Source organism: Oncorhynchus gorbuscha, linkage group LG09 (assembly GCF_021184085.1).
Source record: "Oncorhynchus gorbuscha isolate QuinsamMale2020 ecotype Even-year linkage group LG09, OgorEven_v1.0, whole genome shotgun sequence".
Taxonomy (NCBI): domain Eukaryota; kingdom Metazoa; phylum Chordata; class Actinopteri; order Salmoniformes; family Salmonidae; genus Oncorhynchus; species Oncorhynchus gorbuscha.
Window position 1 is genome coordinate 76,996,131 of NC_060181.1, and position 5,877 is coordinate 77,002,007.

Here is a 5,877-nt window from a genome sequence, read left to right on the forward strand (position 1 = left end):
AAGACATGGAGCACCTGTGACCTCTTTTAAATGGGGAAATCAGTAAATGTAATTATTGTTAACGTATTTGCTCAGGCTGCTGCGGGCAAGGTGGACAGTTAGCAGAGGCAGTCTGTTCTGAGCCTCGGGCCAGAGGGTTGTGGGTGTGTGAATCTCTTGTGAGCTGAGAAACTGTTGAACCTGAGGTATGGACCCAGCTGAACAAACGCCTGGAGGAATGTGGAAGATGTTTGAAATGCTAAGTCAATAGAGTCATTGGATAACATACAGATATAGGATCTTCTGTTGTTGCTGCACTGCAGGATTTACATAAATTCACTGAAAACCCGCACTAACACATGTTATATTAACAGTTTTGAACTTTTCTTGTAGCCTTATTTTGCCCAAGCAACATTACAGCGGTGGGTGGAAAAGTGTGAATATGGATTAAACATTGAAATCCTGTTGCAGCAGGATTATTTTGCTGCGACAATGCTGGTCAAATGAAGATCCTGCATCTGTACAGAGGATGTGGGTTACAAAGGCAGGCCGTTTGGAAGCGGCACTGCTTAGATCAGGCAGATGTGCAGGATCCATTTCTCTGTCTCGCTCTCTGTGAGAATACTATCCCCCTAACTGTCAGTCGCTTTGAAATGTAAAAAGGCTGGTCCCTTCCGCTAGAAGACACTTTCTTAGTTTCAAAGAGAGATATTGTGGCTAGTTATTATTGATATACTACTTATATAATCCAAATTATATAATTATTATAAAAATTATAAAAAGATTTTCATTGATTTATCTGAGACCATACTGTAGATGTGAATCAAGTAATTAGTAACAGAATAAATACTGCTAAGAGTATAACAATACCAATGGAGAAAAGAAAGGTGTGTTAGCATGCTTTTTATTAGACTATTACAGTTTATCTATATTTATTTTTGCACAAATAATTTCAGAAAATGGGAAAGAACAACAACCTGTTAATTGAAACAGCAACAACCTGTGAACTTGTGACTTTTAGCTGGCAACATGAACAACAACGTTTGCGTTGTTAACGACATTCCTGCCTTACAACCAGTAGATATTGCCTTTCATCCCGCCACTACACAGCCACTACTAATGATCGTGTAATGATCTGTCTGAAATGTTTGCGGTTTGTTTTTACGGTTTGTTGCAGTCATATTTAGGATTTCAGGATGAACTCCAACTGGGGCGGGTATGCCTGGGCTCCTCTACGCTTCATTATCCGAGAAAGAACCTTAAACTAAGCTACCTGTAAAAGCAGCCGACAGCTATTGTGTGCTGTAATTAAGCATCTAATTACATGCCAGTGCTGGAGGACTGTAGGATTGTTTCTGTTGGTGGCAGTGTTTGTTGGACCTAAGCATACTCATCTTCTAGGAGAGTTTTAGGAGTGATTGGGCACATCAGTACCTTGAGAGAGAGAAGTAGAGGAAGATGCAGAGAGAGGCTGATGATGCAGAGAGAGACAATGTTATTTGCACGCGAGAATGTTAGATTAGTCCACCAACTTATAATTGAAGGTGGTGGTTACTACTGGTTTCAGATCCGAGGCAAGAGAAATTGTCTGCCATGTTTTGTGTTTTGGTCTCGGAGTGATGTCAAGCTCCCAAGAAGCCTCCCAAGAAGCCTCAACCCAACAGATATGAATGACTTTGCCTCCGGGTCTCCTACGAAAGGAAATGTTGCTTACTGTTCAGCACCGAGTTCCAATTTAGGTGCTTATCAGTGCCCAAATCTGCCATTTTCAACCCATACACGGGTACAAGTGTAAAGAACTACAACAGTCTACATCTTGATTTGTGCTTACTCATGTCTGATCCATGAACCAGGTGATGCCAGACTTTGCACCAGGTGAGCCTGGAGCAGGAACATTCTTCCGACCAAACAGTCTTATTCATATAGATCTTGTTAAAGGCCCAGTGCAGTCAAAAATGTGATTTTCTGTGTTTTATTTGTATAAAGTGATGCTCTGGAATGTTAGTATGATTTCAGCTGGGTTTGAAATCCCAATTCTTTTGTGTACATTTGTGTACATTTCGTGTGCTACGTTACGTCCTACAAAAAAAGTATATATATATATATTTGGTATTATATGTTATGAATCCAGTTCGTACAATATGTTAAGATTTTTTGTGCTTAAGATCTCAGACTGCATCTTTCATTAATCATCAATTAACGATCACTAATTCATCTAGATAATTCCAGCTGAAACTTTGCTGTAAATTGATGTGTTTTGAACATCTGTACAGTGAAAAAAACGTCTGACCTTTCCTTCACCCCTTCTCTGGCTTTAAAACTGGAGAAATTAGGTGTTTTTAGCAACCCTTGAAAATACCCACACTCCCGCTAGTACACACTAGATGACTGACACTTAAGCGAACAGTGTGTGCACTGTTCTGACGCTTCATCAGTCATTAGGTTGTGAGAGAGGCGGGCGACGCCTACGTCATTGCCGCCCTCCACCATGTGTTAATGCAGGGTAATTATAGCCTGAAACAATGAATTATTTAATCATCAAAGGCTTATAGGCCGAGCAAAAGTAAACCCCCTTCCATAGCTGGGCTTGACCACACTCCCTCGCTCCATGGAGAGTCTATTCGGTGTGTGTGTATGTGTGTGTGTGTGTACCAATCCACACAGTAAGCCAAGCAGGGCTGTTTGGCTACGATCTGGTAAACCCTCTTTTCTTTATTTTCCCTCCCTCTCTCCTCCCACATCACTGAATCCTTACTGAACCCCAAAACTAGCGAGACAAAAACAGAGGAAAATATGAGCAAGAAGATAGATCTTGGTAATCGGTCACATGGATGTAGTGAAACTACGAAGGGAAAAAAACTGTCAACAAAATTGAGTTTGGCTCTGTGGCACCCAGTCTCAGGGTGGATTCAGGAAGACCTCGCATCTAAAGAGACAGACATTATTTTAATGCATTCACACTAAATGAATAATGCCAGTCTGGCTAATGCTGGTCCTCAATTGTGGTAAAATCAGGAGAAGTCTTGATCTACTAGCGTCAGTCGTTTTCTGATAAACCCGAGCATTGATTTATGTAAGAAGCTGGCTTTGATTACACGCTAACTAACATGCAGTCATCCCCAGATCTTTGTTATTGTGGAGATGAGCAGCAAACACACCCCCTTGTGTGTTGTCTTAATCCGACATGATGACACTCTTGTAGAAATAGCTTTCATGGAAATTCAGATCTATTAAACAGACTTAAAATCCCACTAGAGAGAACTTACTGGACACAAACTGGTTCAATCAATGTTGTTTTCAAAATATTTCAACAAAGAAATATACATGATGACAATATATCATCGACAATATACCAAATGTTACCATCGCCATTTTTCAACCACAATGCAAAACATGCCTAAGGGTTTTGTAGGTTTCCTTTTTTGCTGTAGACATGCTAAAGTTACAGTACCCGCTCATTGTATACTATATACCTATCCATAGGAGATGCCAGCAAATCAGAGGCACACGAGAGAGAGATAGAGATAGAAAGAGAGACTGTGTGTAAGAAAGAAAAGAGAAACTCTGAGTGTCTGTCTTGCTCATGGTGGTTAGTTGATGTCCAGGCCCAGATGACCCCTGGTCGTGTGATTGGTGTTCTGGTGTCAGTCACATAAGATGCTGTGACAGAGACAACTCACTTAAAGCCCCTTTCTGTCAGGCCTAGGGGGTTCTGCCCAGCTGCTCTACCTGTCTGCTTGTCTCTCTGTGCTGCCTGCCTGCCTGCAGGCTACAACAGACAGACAAACACGCTGCTGCCTTAATGAAAGCCAGACCTTCCTCAGGGAAGCAAACATTGCTTTACACAAAATACTTTAGTGCAAAAAATGTTTATTATCCTTCCAGAGACTTTCACACTAAGAAAATAATAAAATGAGTTTGGGGAATGTTTCTGCAGGCCTTACACACTCACTCCATAGAGACACCTTCCATTAAATAACGCAGAGATTTTCATCTTCTCCAATTTTCTGACCCCCTCGGCCCCCTCTTTTTCCTCAATCCATCCACCCCTCCACTCATCTGTCCATCCACTTGGGTGGCGGACACCCCATGGTCTCAGCCGGCCGCTGTGTCAGAGGGGAGGGCCTGTCTTTCAGTGTCAGGATACAGCCGTGTCGGGGATCCGTTGATCCACACTGAGGCCCATACACAGTGCTGCAGAGCCCCAGGCTTCCCAGCCCAGGCCCACGGTGGGCCGCTGCCCCCTGCCTGTCTTTATTATCACAGGTGGGCCGTCGGTCGCCACCACCCTGCCCATTCTCTGTTCAGCTCAGGAGGGGCGGTCAATAGGTCTCGGGCCAAATACATATGTCTGGACAAGGGGTTTGGCCCAAATACATAGCCTATTGGAAGGGGAAAGGGCCCCAATGTTGCCTATTGAAGGGGTGGTGAAGGAAGGAGTCAAGTTGTGGAGGATCAAAGATAAATCCCCAAGATGGATGTGTGGGGAAAGGACAGACAATTAGTGATCTGTGGAGAGTGATGAAAGGGTGAGGCTGTCACTCAGCAAGCTGGCAGCTTCTCACCATTTCTCAGCAGGCTGCTGGACATGCAGGAGGGGCCTCAGGAGATCTGCTGACTTTGGCACAAAATGGCCCTCGTTGTTTCTCCCTCCATTTTCCACAGATGGACTGTCTGAAAAGTCTGCCAAAAGTCTGTAGATGGCAGTGTACACAGTCAATGAAGGAAGGCCCATTCTTAATACATTTACTTAAAAACTCTAATTTGACATGGGTGTTAATTTAACAAACCATGTGTGAAAAGAACAGAAGAGGACGATAACAAAAAGAGGGGATAAAACAAAACCCTCCTTCCCCGTACCAATAGAGATGAAGAGGAATAACCTGCAGACACACTTTGGTACTTTGAAACAAGGGTAGTAAATTCCTCTTGAGTGAGGGAGAGAAGGAGGAGAGGAGAGACAAACCTCAAGTGGGTGGCCAGGAAACGGGGCCAGAGGCTTCATTGGTGAAGCGGGAGAAACCAGCCAACACACACCAGGCCCATCACACACACACACACCAACCGCTAACTCAGATTGGAGAGGATCCCCACAGAGACCTGGTGCATTAGGAGCTCAGAGCCTCAGGAAATAATAATGAATATGGAATTATATTTGTGCAAATACAGCCAGATGTAAAGGTGGGAAAAACCAGGAGCAGATGTTGATTGGGGCAAAACAATGGGTCTGAACTCTGAGGACTTGGAGGATCGAGCGTGCCCTCCAAACGTGTGAAATCCAATCCACCTCAGCATATAATCATATATATCGCCTCTCGTAATTAGGGAGGTATGGAGCAGAGTTCTGCAGCTGCTGGGGAAGTTTTAGGAGCTGGCTAGTCACAACACCCACCAATTAGACATAGGTTTCAGACAGAGAGGAAACCACACATGTCTGTCACACAACTATACATATGTATACATATATATGCCGGGTCTACTATACTGTGCCTTCCCAATACATACTAAAAATACAAAGACAAACAATATCATAGGAATTGAACATGTATATAATATACATAATATATAATGTATATAATATAATATACAGAATCTTCACATTTGCACTATTATAACTTTTAACTTATGTATGTCTATTTGTTAAATCAAATACTATTTTCCCACTTAAAAAAGTAGCTACATGTTTCAGAAAGAGTTTATCTATAGTAAAAGGGCTCGATTAAAACAATTTTACTGTGAAAAATATCTTACATTAGAGTAAATATATTATAGTAAATATTATATATATAATATTATATTGAATATGCAGGCTCCCCAGCCATCTCATACAACTCAAATTAGTTCTCAAAAGGCACATTTCTGAGAGAAGCCGATATTGGAGTACATTATGAACGCGCT